The following is a 16,798-nucleotide window of genomic DNA, read 5'->3' as shown; positions in this document are numbered from 1 at the left end:
CCTGGCTGCAGAAAGGCGTGCGCGTACGGTGTGCCCTGACCCGCCCGGGGGGTAGAAGACCCACCAAGTACCCGAAACCACGACTTCAATCACACCTCCGGCCTCCTCCCGAGAGACTGGTTCCCCTCACACCTCTGAACTATCCCTGGGGGCTGGTTTTGAACACACCTTTGGCCTCCTAGCCAGCTGGCTCCAGACCTTGATGGGCATCTGGGAATCCCTGGACGCACGGCCCCAAAACATCAAAGAACCAGCCGCCCAGACAATCGGCCGCCTGGCCCTCGGACCACCGGCCCCCTGTCCATGAGGGTCCGGACATCAAAGGGCCCTGGAACTATAAGACAGCCTGCCTCACATCCAGCAGGCAGTTGTATCCTGGACAAGAAAGCCCTGCTGATCTGATCGCGGCCCCAAGGGTCTTCCCGCCATAGGGGAGGGGGAGGTCGAGGTAAACAGCAAGGACCTCAGTCAGGGCCCCAGCGTAGCCCTCCCAGAAACCAGACCCCCCGTTCTCCTCCCACGACGAGAACGCCCCCGATAGTGAGTAAACCGGGGCTCTGCCCCAGCATAGCCTGCTTTAAATGCCAGCAGCCAGGGCACTTTGCCAGTGATCCCCAGTGCCCATGTTCCAGATATCCAACCCCACTGGCTCCTCCACCAGGCAGATATCCTCGGTAGCCCTAGAAGAGGAAGAGGTAGAAGAGCAGGGGGAGTGGGAGCCCGCAGCCATGGTCTTAGTCTCCCTAGGGAATAGCAAGATGGTTCCGGGAGACTACCTGCCCGACAACACAGAAAAGTACCGCCAGACAGTTAAGGTTAACGGGCGCAGCATAGGAGCCCTTAGAGACACAGAAGCCAGCATCACGTCAGTCAGGTACACGTTAGTCCCTGAGTCCCTGATCATCCCTCACGCCTCCTGCAGAGTGATAGCAGCCGACAACTCCGTCCGCACATGCAAGATAGCCCAGGTTCTGTTTGAGTGGGAGGGAGTCTCTGCCGACCTACGGATAGCAGTCCGCATGGACATGCCCGTGGACTGCCTCCTGGGGAATGACCTGGAGAGCTCGAAGTGGAAGGATGTAGAAAGGAGGACCCATCTAGCGATGTTGGGCCTGCCCCACTGGGCCTGTGTGAGCACCCGCGCCATGACGGCCAGAATGACCACCCCCGGGGACGAAGAGTCCGAGGTCCCTAGTGCAACCCCTGACGCCCCGGAGGAAGGCGAACGACCCGAGGTCTTCGACTGACCCTCCAGCGAAGAAAGCAACTCGACGACGGTCCCCACGGACCCTCCGTCGATCAGATCCCAACCCTGACCGATCTCCCCAAGCTGGCCCAGTGGGGAGGACCATCCCGAGAAGAGTTCTGCCAGGAACAGACCTCCTGCCCTTGAGGGGCCCCGGCGACAGGCCGCGACCCAGGCCGCCGGAGACCAGTCCGGCTCCCACTACCTTTACTGGGAAAACGGCCTACTCTACAGCGAACAGAAGACCGCCGAACTAGGGTCAGCATGAGTGCTGGTGGTACCCCTACGTTTCCGCGGCCTCCTCCTGAACCTGGCTCATGATGTGCCCCTGGCGGGACACTTGGGCCAGGATAAAACCTACCAACGACTCGTGACCCATTTCTACTGGCCCCGTATAAGTGCCGATGTGGAAACCCACTGTAAGTCCTGCCCCACGTGCCAGGCTAGCGGCAAGAGCGGAGGAAAGCGCAAGGCTCCCCTCCAACCCTTCCCAGTTGTCAGTACCCACTTTGAGAGGGTGGGAATAGACATCGTAGGACCCCCGGACCTCCTTAGGTCACCGGTTCATTCTTGTCCTGGTAGATCACGCCACCCGATACCCCGAAGCCATTCCCCTCCGGACGGTGACGGCCCCGGTCGTGGGCCGGGCCCTCATGGGGATCTTCTCCCGGGTGGGATTCCCGCGAGGAGTGGTGAGCGCTCGAGGCACCAACTTTATTTCCCGGTACATGAAGTCCCTTTGGCAGCAGTGTGGGGTGACGTACAAGTTCACCACCCCATACCACCCTCAAGGTAACGGCCTAGTTGAGCGGTTCAACCGCACCCTGAAAGGAATGATCATGGGTCTCGAGGAGCCCCTACGACTAAGCATGGGCGAATTTTGCGAATCTCGCTTTCGCGAATTTTGCGGATTTGCAAACTCAAAATCCGCGAAATTTTTTTTTTGGGTGTTTGCCGCTCTCTGTCACCACTGCCACTCTCTGACTACTCATGCCACCCTCTGGCCCACCCATGCCACCCTCTGTTTCATCACAGCACCCTCTGGTTGTCCAGTCAGTGTACATTATTGTGGCAAAGCAAAGCACACCTTCCCTGCCTCAAGTGACCTGAATTAATTTGGGGCTGATTAATGTGTCACAGAATATTTTTTTAGCTGGCACCTGCTTCCTTAGTGCTTCCTGATTAGTGATCTTTTGCACTTGCTAAGTGCTTTCATTGTTGCAAAATTAGTTACAACACCTGCCCTGCCCCAACTGACAATAATGAATTAGGGGCTGATTAATGGATTTGAACTTCCAGCCTGGCTCCTGCTTGTCTCCCTTAGCTGTAATTCAGGACCTTTGTGGCATATGTGTAACTATTCTGAGGTTCAGAGCAGGGTCACATAATAGTTGCAACTGGCAACTGAACTCTGGAGGGGCCCCTCAGGAAGCACTACAGGAAATGGCTACTAATGATGAGCCTGAACTTTTGAACCTGGTAAGTAGTTTCTGTTTTGCTAAGATCGTATTTCTGCAATTTAGCGCTTATTCGCGGGGCGCGAAGTTGTACTGGGAAGCCGCGAACTCACGCGAACAGTGCGAGCAAGCCATAAAATCCGCTGCTCGCGGATTTGCGGATTTTGCGGGAGATTCGCGAATCTCGCGGATTGCGAATTTACCGAAAATCCGCAAAATCCGCGAGCGAAACGGATTTTCCGCCCATGCTTACCTACGACGCAAGTGGGACGTCCTCCAGCCCTGCCTCCTGTTCGCATACAGGGAAGTCCCCCAGAAATCCTTGGGGTTCAGCCCCTTCGAGCTGCTCTACGGGCACCCCTCCGGGGTCCCCTCAGCCTGGTCAAGGAAGGCTGGGAGACAGCCCCCCCGAGCACCCCCCCGACGTGTTCTCCTATGTCCTGGCCCTCCGGAACCAGACGCGACGGTTCCGCGAGTTGGCCGAGGCCAACCTGGAGGCCAGCCAAGAAGAGATGAAACGCTGGTACGACCAGAATGCCACTCTGGTCGAGTTTCAGCCCGGCCAACAGGTTTGGGTCATGTCCCCAGTGGAACCTTGTGCCCTTCAGGACAAGTGGACCGGACCCTTTAAAGTCATAGAGCGCAAGAGCCAGGTCACATATCTCGTTGATACGCAATCGGCCAGGAATGCATTGAAGGTTCTCCACGTGAACCAGCTCAAACCCCACTTTGTGCGTACCGAGTTGGGATTACTCCTTGTCACTGGTGACGGAGAAGAAGAGGAAACGGACCCTCTACCTGATCTCCTGTGTGCGAAGGACCAGGATGGCTCCGTAGAGGGAGTGAGTCTCTCCTCCTCCCTCTCCCCCGTGCAGCGGGAAGACTGTCACCGGTTGTTGGGACAGTTTTCTGACCTCTTCTCCCTCACCCCCGGCGTCACCAGTTGGTGCGTCCACGACGTGGACACCGGGGACAGCCCTCCAGTACAGCACAGAACCTACCGGGTCCCAGACCGAGTTTGAGCCTGCATCAAGGCCGAAGTTGACAAGATGTTGGCCCTAGGAGTGGTCGAGGCCTTCGACAGCCCATGGGCTAGCCCAGTGGTCCTGGTTCCGAAGGCCGCCGCTCCAGGCACGGCTCCTGAGCTGAGGTTCTGCGTGGACTACCGCGGACTCAGCGCAGTCACCCGAACCAACGCACATCCCATCCCCCGAGCTGACGAACTCATCGACCGCCTAGGGTCGGCTCAGTACCTCAGTACCTTCGATCTAACCAGTGGCTACTGGCAGATCGGCCTCACGGAGAGGGCCCAAGAAAGGTCTGCGTTCTCCACTCATGATGGCCACTTCCACTTCAGAGTAATGCCTTTTCGGCATGAAAAATGCCCCCGCCACCTTCCAGAGACTCGTCAACCAAGACCTCAACGACATCGCCGTGTTCAGTGCCCACTGGCCCGAGCATCTGCAACACCTCTGGGAAGTATTGGAAGCCCTGCGCCTCGCAGGCCTCACCATTAAAGCTAGCAAGTGCCAAATAGGACAGAGCTCCATGGTCTACCTCGGGCACCAGGTCGGCAGCGGCCTCGTAGCCCCCCTCCAACCCAAAATAGACGCGATCAATTGGGAAAAAATGGGAAAAGGGGTTTAAGCACAATTGCACCTATCCTGTATACTGCCTAGTTTTTTTGTATGGTGCCACAGATCGGAGATTCTTTTCCCTAGATCTCCCAAAACAAGAAACTTGTTCTAACAAACAATTTTTTCAACAAATGATCCAGCACACAAATCAATGTATTAGGAATCTGTACAATAATAGTCATTGAACACAGGTCAAAAAAGCTAAAAGAGTTCAGTAGCAGAGTCTTCAGATGTTTTTTTGAAGTTTCTTCAATCATGTAGCCAACGCGTTTCGTCCTCCACGGACTTCTTCAGGGCAATTGGGGTGAACTCTTCTTAATATTGAGTAAATAACTGTACTTCCATCCGGAAAAAACTGCAGTGTATATTTAGATTTGTTTGTTTATTAGGTGAAAAGACATTCCAATTCCATTAGGTGAGAAGATAAGGGTCAGATACCCCAGTGTGACAGGAATTTGTAAATGTAGATCAGGCCGGCACCATCGCGTGGCGTCTTCTCTTGTGATTGCTCTCCTAACCACCCGAGACCCTCCTCTCCCACAATTCCTGAAGAGTCTTATCGAGGGAAGTCCCCACCGGGGAGGACTGATCGTACACACTGTTGACACGCCATACTTATGAACGGACACCACACCGTGGATCTTTATCAAGTATAAATCTTTATCAAGATGAAAAGATAGTAATTTACAACGATCGAGGGATCGTAATTGTCTCGGAGCACAAGGGAACGGGGAAGCGGGACAGTCTCAAGGGCAGGCCAGTACGTAGCGTACCCGGCGCACAGTTCTCAATCCTCGAACTGGAGGGTACATAGGCTGGCGATGGTACGTGCTGTCCTACTCACTTATCGGTTGAAGTACTTGTGAAGGTAGCGTCGATGGCCCAGCCGGACCAGAGGACTCCTCGAGGAGCGACGAGGTCAGCAGGGCTCAATCCGGAGGGCACCGGGGTGCTCGGAGTTCAGGAGGAGCCGCAACAGCGTCAGCAGGGCTCAGGATCGTAGCAAGAGTCTCTTCTTGAGAGGGAGCCGCGACAGCGTCAGCAGGGCTCGGTGATTCAGTTCCCTTAGCTTCAGGGCAGAGCCGCGACAACGTCAGCAGGGCTCGGTGGTACGGTTCCTTAGCTTCAGGGCAGAGCCGCAACAGCGTCAGCAAGGCTCGGTGGTACGGTTCCTTAGCTTCAGGGCAGAGGCGCGACAGCGTCAGCAGGGCTCGGTGGTACAGTTCCTTGGTTTCAGGGCAGAGCCACGATAGCGTCAGCAGGGCTCGGTGGTTCAGAGTTTCTCCTCCATTTCGGCAGCTCCTGGCTGACCCTGGCTGCAGAGAGGCGTGCGCGTACGGCGCGCCCTGACCCGCCCGGGGGGTAGAAGACCCACCAAGTACCCGAAACCAAGACTTCAATCACACCTCCGGCCTCCTCCCGAGAGACTGGTTCCCCTCACATCTCTGAACTATCCCTAGGGACTGGTTTCGATCACACCTTTGGCCTCCTAGCGAGCTGGCTCCAGACCTTGATGGGCGTCTGGGAATCCCTGGATGCACGGCCCTAAAGCATCAAAGAACCAGCCGCCCAGACAATCGGCCGCCTGGCCCTCGGACCACCTGCCCCCTGCCTGTGAGGGTCCGGACATCAAAGGGCCCCTGAACGATAAGACAGCCTGCCTCACATCCAGCAGGCAGTTGTATCCTGGACAAGAAAGCCCTGCTGATCTGATCGCGGCTGACCTTGAGGAGAAACTCTGAACCACCGAGCCCTGCTGACGCTGTCGCGGCTCTGCCCTGAAAGCAAGGAACTGTACCACCGAGCCCTGCTGACGCTGTCGCGGCTCTGCCCTGAATCTAAGGGACCGTACCACCGAGCCCTGCTGGCGCTGTTGCGGCTCTGCCCTGAAGCTAAGGAACCGTACCACCGAGCCCTGCTGACGCTGTCGCGGCTCTGCCCTGAAGCTAAGGGAACTGAATCACCGAGCCCTGCTGACGCTGTCACGGCTCCCTCTCAAGAAGAGACTCTTGCTACCATCCTGAGCCCTGGTGACGCTGTCACGGCTCCTCCTGAACTCCAAGCACCCCGGTGCCCTCCGGATCAAGCCCTGGTGACCTCGTCGCGGCTCGAGGAGTCCTCTGGTTCGGCTGGACCATCGACGCTACCTTCACAAGTACTTCAACCGATAAGTGAGTAGGACAGCACGTACCATCGCCAGCCTCCGTACCCCCCAGTTCGAGGATTGACAACTGTGCGCCGGGTACGCTACGTACTGGCCTGCCCTTGTCCCGCTTCCCCGTTCCCTTGTGCTCCGAGACAATTACGATCCCTCGATCGTTGTAAATTGCTATCTTTTCATCTTGACAAAGATTTATACTTGATAAAGATCCACGGTGTGGTGTCCGTTCATAAGTGTGGCGTGTCAACAGTGTGTACGATCAGTCCTCCCCGGTGGGGTCTCCCCTCGATAAGACTCGGCAGGAATTGTGGGAGAGGAGGGTCTCGGGTGGTTAGGAGAGCAATCTTGAAAACGGGGGTCGCCCCTTCCAACAGTGTGATATAGTGCGGTACCTATGATGTAAATAAATTACATTACTAATATACCATAAGGATGTTGGGTGAGTGTTATTAGGGCCGAAGCCTTGCTGATTATATGCAGAATAACAGGTCTGGGAGGTCACTACTGACTAAGGCAGGTTAGCAGCTGCACAGGCTTTGGGCATTGATCCTATTGAGGATAATATGTGACGTGCCACTGGTGACTGGAGCTGGCTAGCAACAACGCTGGCCTCTGGTATTCATTAAAGACAGGGTAACAATACATGTCAATATTGACTGGAACTGGTTGGCAGTAGATTTGACCTCTGGTTTTGAATATTTGCAGGATTTAAGGTACAGGGGTCACTACTGACTGGAGTTACTTAGCAGGATAATAGGTCTCAGGGGGCCAATACTGACTGGAGCCGGCTAAAAGAATAACAGGCCCAAGGGTGGTGGGGGTGCGAGTGGCACCAGTGACCGGAGTTGGCTAGAAGCATTGACAACCTTTGGTATTGATTAAATACAGGATTCCAGGTCACAGGAGGCACTGCTGAATACAGCTGGATAGCAGCAGTGGTGGCCTCTAGGAAGAAGGAATGGAGAAAGCATAACTGGATATACTGGTTTCTTCAATACCGATAATTGGTTACACATGAAAGCCACAACATGCATTGATATATTACATTACCAAATTACAATATTCTTATAATTATTTAATGTGTCTGTTCGCCTTAATATGCCTGCAAAGTTACATGATTCCATTAGGGCCCAGAACCATTTTATTTAGTGAAGTCCATCTGCACACTTTCCTGTATCTTGTAGTAAATTGAACATTGACAAACAGAAGTGTTATTTCCAGAAACAGTGAATTCTGCAGCTTGTCTGTGTATCTTTTATCTGCACCTCACGGACTCCTCACATTCCTCTCGAGAGAAGATCCTGCCTCCTACTCATTAGTGTTATTTCAGTAACTGTTTCTATCACCTGTTCATGTTTCGTTGACTTGTATTAGGAGAAAAGTGTATAAAAATACATTGTGTAGCATTAGCATTATATACTCCAACTTGCTATAGGGTGGATGCTCTCGTCTTTTGCAAAGACAATAGTCACTTCTTAGTTAGCTTGGCCTTTTGCTATTTTTGCATTAAATTTATGATAGATTTGTTGGCCTCCTGGTGTGTTGTGTTTTATTTTACATATCACAAGAGATGACGAGGAAAATGACAGTCCAGTAAACACATTCTTCATATAAATCAACTCACAGTATACTGTTCTGGAGGTTCAGTCCCACAGACATTATCTCTAACTGAACGCAGGCACCCTAGGAAGCATGTGCTTTTCAAGCAAGTTGCCCTCTGATGCGGCGTCCTCGCTATTAGATAAGTCAGTGTGTCCTGAATTTTAGGAGGGTTACCGTATGTAGTGCACTCTGTTAGACAGCGCTCACCTGTGGTAGTAAGATGGTAATAGGCACCTTATCACCTATGCACGGTGCAGGGCTTTGAGTTACAGAGCTCCTCACGCTGTGGAGAAGATTAGGTCACATTTACCCATTTTCCCATATTTGGTCCTGATGAAATGCCAACAGATTGCTCCATGACTACACAAGGCATGAAAAAAGTTGACCTGAAGTATAGACCCCAGCTTACCAGCAGGTCCATAGGTGTTCGATACTTTCACACAGAGATAGGGGCCATTAGTTATTCAATTTCTCTGCCACTGTTTTTAATCTACACATGGACCAGGAAGATCACATTAACTATATTGTGGCAACTGATTGATGGTTGATCTTATATTCAGGCTTTCACCTATCTCACATCTTATGACACAACATCCTCTGTCCTACTATGCTCATCCGGCGTACTTAATAAAAGATCTGCAACAAAGTGCCCTCTTGTGGTGCCTGCCAGGCACTGTGGTACAAAAGGGGGTGGTGATGGACGGAGCATCTGAGTCAATCAAACTCACACCCAGTCAAAAGATCTGGGTTTAATCCATCACCGTTCTTTAGCCCACTCTGCCACCCCAGTTCAGACATGGCCATATGTAAATCAGTCTGACCCTGTGCTTCATGGGAACAGTCCAGCCCGAACTGCCAAGCCATGTCTTCCCTGGACCGGAAACAAGCTTCCGAGGACCGGTTTCTGGCATTCCAGCCGTCTTCAGCCCGGCTTGCTTGAATCCAGTGGCAAAGTGAGCAAGGGACTCACGTCTGAGCATACCCTGCCACACTTATGGCGGCCAAAAGTGGTACAAAAGGGGGTGGTGATGCACTGTAGGAGTATAGCCCAGTGATGACGCATGTCACCTTCAGGTGAGTGATCGCTAGTTGCCTTAAAAGCACATGCTTCCTAGGGTGTCTGCGTTCAGTTACAGATAAAGTCGCTGGGACTCAACCTCTGGAACAGTATACTGAGATTTGACTGTTAAATTTTAACAAATGTACGTAGCAGATATTGGCCCTTCCTTGTTTCACAAAAATGATCGGATACCTGCCTCGGAGCGCATTTCTTACAGACGAGTATGGGGTTATCATGTTGCTGCGACAAGCTCCTTACCTGTGCGAGTTATCGGGAACGATGCAGGGGCAGACCCAAATCAGCCACACATGGAGATCAATGACAAATACTGAAGAATTAACTGAGCTTCCAAGCTGGTGACCATCACTTAATTGACCTTGAGAATAAAAGACACGTTTTTAGTATTCTGGTGACTCATGACCATAAAAAAGAAAGGTTATAAATTCAATATTGTGTGAAATACTTAAAAAATGGAACTGGATGTGCTGAATCGGATGTAGCCCCAGGTCATGCGTGACACCTTCCACCACTATTGTTTACGGGACTTGTAGTTTTGTAGTTTTGTTTTTCTCATTAAAAGGATGGGTTCTAAAGTCCCAGTGATCTAAGCGATGTTAGTTAAAATCAGAGGCCTGAGTGAGGGTGAAGCATGACACTGCTCTGTTTAGCAGTGAGATGAATGACAGTTCCCCAGCCCTTCCATTCTTTGACCTACAGAGGCTCGTTGGCCATTCATATTTTTTTGCAACGACAAAGAAACTTTTATTGTAGCTTCTGTCAACTGAAGAGATAAAACCCCTGGGCGTGTTTCATTAACTACTGACAAACATGAACAATCAAGAACATGAGTTTCTGGAAAACTATCAAGCACCCAATCAGAATCAGCCGCCCTTCACATCCAGGAATTCTAGAGGCTTCGGAGAGGATGAATTGCACGTGGTATAAGAGGAACACTACATGACTCAAAGCTCACTTCTCAGGGATGTACTGAAATGCCAGCCTCATGGCACACTTAGCCAGCTCTTCACCTCCTCCTCCTCAAACTGTTGACCAGCTAACAGGGCAAATGAGGCTGCAGCAAAGCATCGCTGGCTTGGTTCCACACCGGACCAGGCAAGGTGGTCAACTCCATACTCCTCCAAGTCAGCAAGCACTCTGGTCGAGCCAGTCCTAACCCTACATGAATGTTCCCCATCACAACTATTTTAATGGTACTAAGTTATGTTTCTGCCAAATGATTGAGTCAAAAATTGAAAGGTTTTACTATGAAGTGCTGAAAGAGAAATCATGAAGTTTTTCAATATTTCTGAGTCTGCCACAGTACACAGGAGCATTATTTCTTTACAGCAGCATATCATGTATGTGCCCTGTAGAAAGCACGTTTGAATGAAACAGGGAATGCATTGCAGCCAGAAATCCATGCAACAACATAGAGTGCAATATAACTTGTGCTATTATTCCAGCAGAACGAAATGCTATCCCTAATGTGTACGTCATTTTAAAGACAGAGCCAGGAAATGTATGGTCAAGTGTTGTTCTTCTGCCTGTTAAACGACAATCTCCATTAATGTGTCAGGAAATAAAACACTATGAGAAATCCTACTCTATGGCAGGGTGCTGCCTGCCACTATATTGCAGGTTACTTCCAACATAATCGGATTTATACATACATACACCAGGGTGCTGCCAGCTATCGGGTCTGCACACAGCAGTCTGGAGCCACTCAGGAAGGAGGTAGGCTCTACATTTCATCTTAAGCCCTTAGGTTACATTCACAGCCTGATAGGTCCGGAGAACTTTATCCGCGCTCTAACTACACCGAGCAGATAGACGTAGCCCATCATAGGCTGTGTTGTGTGCTGGGTGATGCCTGGCATCTTATTATCGTTGGCGGGAGGATGAAGCTCTGATAGGAGCTGCTACAAGAAGAGCAGAGAAACAGGACCACAGATCGCCACAGAGCGACAACTGCCCAGAAGCTGAAGAAAGAACTCTTGAACAGCAAACCTCCTACACCCTGGAGATTCTCCAGGGTAAGCAAATGATGGTAATGAAATGCAAACTGCAGCATTAAGGTCACACACTACAACATCTTTCCCTTTAAACCGAAGATAACAGCCTACAATAAAAAAACGAACCAAAAAGCAAAAAAACTAGAAAATACACTTCCAAATGCTTCAAAAGAGAAACAGTTAATACGAATGAACAATATTAAACTTTGTTGGTACCTTAGTAATGTGCTTACTTCTGGGCTTCACTCCATCTGCAGCAATAACGCTCTGAAAGGAGAAATTACTGCTGTGAGTCTCAGAGTCTACAGTGTTACTGGTCTCAGTCACGAAGACTGCGATGTCGGAAGATAACTTTCTCTTATTTGGCTTTATAGTTCCATCAGTCACGTCATCGCTTTTAGCAGACATGCTACTGTTAGCAGCATCATAACTTCAGGCAGACCAGCAATGCGGATATCGCCACTCACATTGGGTGAACAGACTCGTCTCTGCTACATACATCCACTCTGTTCTCAAATTTGCTTGGGGTGTCAAAATGCAAAGAGCTGCAATATATTCGTCACACTTTCCTGACTACCTTGTTTTAAAAAGTTGTGACATTCAAGCGTGATTCTTGGTTCATCTGCAAGCTGAATTTTTTTGGAGGTTCTATTGCCACACAATACTCGTCCCATATTCCAATTTGTCCACAGGGTGTTTCAACCCTGGTAGGTTATCAACGGCCTGTTTTGCAGATAATTTCAGATCGTTTCTGTAAGAAACTGAATTTTTATTTGTGGTAGATGAGGAACAATCACAACCGTTGTCAGAGTGAACTTTCAAAGCCGTTCAATTAATCTAGGATCAACCCCCTGGTACCTAATCACGAACAGGCAGGCTTAACTTAAGGTAATATGTAAAACATTTATGCAGAAACCAAACAAGTAAAAGTCAAAATGCAAAACAATAAAAAACCCAAACCGAAATAGAAAAATAAAGGAAAATGTATTGAACAAAATGACACTAAAATGACAAAATCCAATAAGGGGAATTAGATATGAACTATAACACTGTAAGAATCACAAGGTGCCAATGAATGAGGGGCCCGGGCATGGAGTAGTCTCTCTGGAGCTGACTGCCAAGTCAGAGGAAACCGGAGGCCACGGCCAGCAAGCACATAGTGCAGGAATTAGCCACAGTGGTCCAAAAAGACATCTAGTGCTCCAGGATCAGATAGGGCTGCTGGCCTACAGGGGGATTCACTACAGGTTCGGGCGCAAAGTGCTTAGAAAATTGAGAACAAGCAGCAGATGCCCAGCAGGGCAATAGCAGACGATTGAAGGCAGCAAGGCCCGGAAGAGACTGAAAGGGAGTGACAACTCTGGCCCTCACCATCATGCAACAGCGTAGTGGAGCTCAGCTGGAGGACAACCCGGTGACAGCCACCCATTGGGGCTGGGACCCCCATGACAAGGCAAGCCGGTCTGTGATGTGGTAAGATATATAGCAGCCATGTTCTCAGCGAGAAGCAAGAAGGATTAGAATCTAAAAAAGATGCTGACCAAGCTACCGATGACCGGCAGCGGAGAAGGGACGCTCTCCCCAACGACACAAATCAGCCAAGATGCAGACACCTCTGAAGCCCCAGTTACCCACGCCTTTTTAGAGTCGCTATTCGGTGTATTACGAGGCGACTTGCAGACGCTTGCAGACGCTGAAAAGGGAAATAGCGGGGGAAAAGAAGGAGATAACCGATGGAGGCCACACGTTCCCAAACGGCATCAACGTCCCGCCTCCATTGAGGATCAGGGGCAAGCCCAGGAAGAGGAGGTGGAGCATCTACAGAAAGAGATACTCCAGCTCAAGGCTCAACAGAGCGATCTCCAGGCACACACAGAAGACCTGGAGAATCGGTCTTGGCGAAACAACATCTGCGTTAAGGGAGTTTCACCTAAAGAAGAAGGGCCAGACATCACACAATACCTGCAGGGTCTCTTCAGGAGCACACTGGGCGCCCTCACCGGATATTTTGGCTTACATTCCAGACTTTTAACTAAAAGAGTGTACACTACGTACTGCCAGGGACAAGCAACCACTAAGATATCAGGACCACTCCATAGCTTTGTACCAGGACCTGGCTCTAATACCCCTTCAAAAGTGTTGGGTGTTCCGAGTGACAACCACGTGTCTTTGAAATCAAGGAATACCGTATTCTTTGGGTGACCCTTTCTGGCTGATTTTCATATGGCAGGGCAAACTCCTCCAGCTCAGATCCATGCAGGACATTTGCCAGGTTCTGGGCATCGAGAGTCCAATCCAGGAGGAGACAGAGGGCCCACAGAATAAAACTCCGTGAGAAAGATGGCATAAGGTCTACGGGAGGCGTAGCATAGAGCGAGCAACGAGACCGGACCCCAAGACCATGGCACAAGAAAGACTGGCAGTTCTGAAGACATTGTCGAAGGAGACATTCCCCCATGATGACACCGTGAACGACTGAGGGACAGATAAGTGGCATTTGCAAGGCTTGGTAGGCGGCGAAGAAGTCTGCGGGGAGCGTAGAGACACGGGGAGTATAGAGACATGTGGAACAGGCCACACACATTTCCAACTATTCCGACTTCCAAGGATGCGCACGTACGAATGGCGGGTCCTAGACAATTTGAGGTTAATGGGTTTCTAAGTTGGGGTTAGGGAGGGGAGGGTGGAGAACTGATATGCAGGTTAAAGGCATTGAAGAGAGGATCACGGGGCAATGGAGACCGGGCAGACGTTGGGAGCTCAGGGATAAGAGGGATCACAGGGACCCAAATACAGGCAAAAGCTGGTGCACTCACTATGACACAATATTTCCCAGCCCACACTGAAAATTCTCACTCTCAATGCGAGAGGTCTCAACAATCCCAATAAAAGGAGATCCATCCTTTCCTACCTGGATAACATGGAGGCATATGTGTGCCTCCTCCAAAAGACACAGCTCCTCTCCAAAGATTGGCACAGAATGAGGTCACAACTCTTTCCCCAGCTGTTCTCTTCATCTACCTTGGATAAGAAGGCGGGTGGCTATTTTAGTAGCCAAACATTTTAAGGGGACAGTGGGGGAAAAGGTGGCCGAAATCAAAGAGGTTGATGGGAGCAGGGCCATCGATAGTGTAGGTGTTGGTATGAGTATTTTTGATGCCGAAATTGTGTTGCAAACCGCCAGAGTTACTGCTCCCGCAATCACCCTTCACCCGATATACGATCAATCCAGGGGCTGCCTCAATTGCCCATAGATAGGAATGGGTCCCCCCACACCCTTATACCAATAACCATTTCAAATACAAGGGATGGTGCTAATAGTTTAAACAGGCCCAATGGCTCAAATCAGAACAGGCTGTCTAGTACCTTGTGCATTAATGTTCCTGCCGCCCCAAGTATGAATGGCTAATCAGGATGTCCTGAGTCTGCCGCCCGCTGCTTGCCCTTATGTGTTGGTACTGGCAGGAGTACCTACTTTAGAGAGGGATCAGCATGAGTCATGGGACCAGCTACGCAATAAATGGGCAGACTGGCTATCAAGGCATAGAAGCTTCCATATATCCGAAATATAGGATATTAATATGCCATGCAGGCTTGGGTGAGTCAGTGCATCTACAAAAAATATCAAAAGGTAAAGTATTCTAATTAACTTTCACAGACCTTCTTTAGTGAGACACCTACTAAGGTGTTGCGAATTCATAACACCTAATAGCACTAACATAAGCGCACTCCCCCTTGGTTATTTCTACAAACCAAGTCATGCTCCTTTCACCAACTATTCCTCTTGAATTACTACCTCTAATAGGGTCCAGGCCTTATCTGGATTAGAGACCCAAGACTGACTATCAACTTTTGGGGAAAATACTGATCCTGAGATTAGGTTACCTCATGCCCTGCCAGTAACTGAGTGTACTATTCCTACAACCCACTTATCCCCCCTATGCAAACGAAGGCCTCAGCAAGTTCAGACCTCCTCATCTTAAGCTGGAATGTTGCAAGGTTGTACTCTAAACTGGTTAGTGGAAACATGAATCTTATTAACATCTGTTTAGAGGCCCTGTTTGCACACCCAGTGGTTATCAGCGCCTTTACCAAACTCAGTGGAGCCATTAAATCCTTGCTGTCGAACCCATTCGTACAGTACTGCGCGAACCTAGATGGTTCAATCAGGAGTGCTCAATTGTCAACAGGAAGCTCCGCAAGGCCCTATCTCAAAGCCCTAGGTGTAGTTTAGTTTAGTTTATTGCTTGATTAATTAAAATTCTAGCAGTACACACAACAATATAAAATTTGTAAACGAATACATATATATGACATAATTTCATTTTGTCTTAAAAAGCGCAATGGATATACTTTAAAATCAAACGATATTCTGGTTAAAAAGTTCATACAGTTTGTTTTGCAGTGAAGGTATAAAGTTGAAGTAAGGCTAAGGGTGTGTCCCCGTCTGGGGGTGACGCCAATGTCCGTAAATCTAATAGTCTATTGTGAGGGCATGAACAACTGACTCAGAGTCAGAACGTAGTGGAAGTCTAAGGGAGTTGCCGGTTAAAAGAGCTTGGGTGTGCGCTACTGTGCTCAGGCAGTGGCAAAAAGCTTTATTTGGGCGGTTTTCATAAAGCGGACGAAGCTGCAGGTTAGTTTTACATTGGCCCCGCTGAAGCATGCCTTCACTGCCTGTCTGCACGTCCGAATGTGCATTTCATTTATATGCGGTTTTAACAGTTCTCTCCTCTCCCGGTCTAGGCCCTTACATATGCATAGGAGATGCAGCATATCTTCTTTGGTTTCTCCGCATAATCTGCATTGGTTAGATGTAAATGAACGTTTCCAGGGGGGCAAATGGGGTCTAACAGGAAGAATCCCCATCCTCAGGGCCAAGAAGCCTTCCTTAGATGGCCCAGGCCCTAGGTGTAATGATTTGGTCAAGCCCTTATGGTTAACATATAAGCAGGCTATTGCTAAAAGGAAGGAACAGTTATTAGGTGAGCACTGGGATGCGCTCATTAATGCTGCCAGCTTAAATAATGGGAATATATTTTGGACTACCATTAAAGAGTTAAGATCAATGGGACAACCGTTAACTGCCATCAGCTGCAACATAATGAGCGCTACCTGGGAAAGTCACTTTTTCACTATTTACCAAGAGCCTGCTTTTTAATCCGAACCTTTTATTAACAGGGTGCCCCTGGAGTCTCATTATCAATAAACGAGGTTGAGGAGGCTATACGTCAGAGTGCGGGCAATAAAACTCCAGGCCCTTATGGGTTGTCCATCGATCTTATTAAATATAAACCAGATTTTTGGGCCCCACTGTTGTTAAATATTTTTAATATTCTAACCAATGCCCAACTGCCTAAGACATGGTGTACCAGCACAATCGTTCCCATTTTTAAAAAGGGCGATTGCACACAACCTTGTTGCTGTAGACCGATCTCCCTCATAGATAACACCCTTAAAATTGTAGGCAGAGTTTTATACACAAAAATTTTAACCTGGACAGAGGACAATCAGATTGTAGAACAATTAATTAATTAATTCATTGTGTGCTTATATAGCGCAGGACTCACTCCCGAAGGGGTACCTCCGCGCTTCGACCGCTGCGAAACCCTTCCTGGCTTCC

The 16,798-nt window shown here is 49.6% G+C and overlaps 1 protein-coding gene and 1 long non-coding RNA gene across 2 annotated transcripts in view; both read right to left on the bottom strand.

Annotated features, from left to right (window-relative positions):
• The window catches only part of LOC147737676 (uncharacterized), a 118,711-nt gene that overhangs the window by 19,926 nt on the left and 81,987 nt on the right, over positions 1–16,798 (bottom strand). The window lies entirely within an intron of this gene.
• LOC147737677 (uncharacterized) overlaps positions 1–16,798 on the bottom strand; it is a 48,182-nt gene that overhangs the window by 17,734 nt on the left and 13,650 nt on the right. Inside the window, exons 3-4 of the long non-coding RNA XR_015299346.1 lie at positions 11,392–11,442; positions 9,422–9,539 (exon numbers count right to left, since the gene is read on the bottom strand). This is a non-coding gene — a long non-coding RNA (uncharacterized LOC147737677). The remainder of the gene's footprint in view (positions 1–9,421; positions 9,540–11,391; positions 11,443–16,798) is intronic.

Source organism: Lissotriton vulgaris, chromosome 1_1 (genome assembly GCF_964263255.1).
Source record: "Lissotriton vulgaris chromosome 1_1, aLisVul1.2, whole genome shotgun sequence".
Lineage (NCBI taxonomy): Eukaryota > Metazoa > Chordata > Amphibia > Caudata > Salamandridae > Lissotriton > Lissotriton vulgaris.
The sequence above is the reverse complement of the archived record's forward strand: the minus strand, read 5'-3'. Positions and strand labels throughout refer to the sequence as shown.